The sequence below is a fragment of the Chrysochloris asiatica genome, unplaced genomic scaffold (genome assembly GCF_000296735.1).
Source record: "Chrysochloris asiatica unplaced genomic scaffold, ChrAsi1.0 scaffold00213, whole genome shotgun sequence".
In the NCBI taxonomy this organism is placed as follows: domain Eukaryota; kingdom Metazoa; phylum Chordata; class Mammalia; order Afrosoricida; family Chrysochloridae; genus Chrysochloris; species Chrysochloris asiatica.
The window spans coordinates 2440770-2441260 of record NW_006408731.1 but is presented as its reverse complement, the minus strand read 5'-3'; positions in this window follow the sequence as shown (position 1 = coordinate 2441260).

Below are 491 nucleotides of genomic sequence, written 5' to 3'. Positions count from 1 at the left end.
AATAAATCATTCAAAAAAAAAAAAGAAATATAAATTCTCAGATGTGTTTTAGGGAAAAACACTAGGCTGACCCTCTACAAGAAATTAAAATAAACATTTTATTGAAGGTATAAAATCGTTTCAAAATGGGGAGACATTATAGACAAACATCCATGTGAGATGTGCAGCTGGACAGTGTGAGTTTGTAAAAGGTGAAGTAAAGAATTAATGTGTGCTCATAGGCATTTAAAGAAAGGGGGAGTATGCATAGCAAAAGTTACAAAAGGTTTGTTAAACTGCAAGCTTAAACATCATCAGTAAGTCCATTTAGTGCATTCTAAAGTTGTTACACCTTAAAGAGTTTAACAAAACACTTAGTCTTTTTTTTTTTTTTTACCATCCACCTGGCTCTTTATCCCAACAACTCAGTCTCTAGTTACAAGTTTATAATGGGCAATTAATGGATACTTGATACATACTTATCTAAGCCCCAAAGTTATTTACAGACTCCA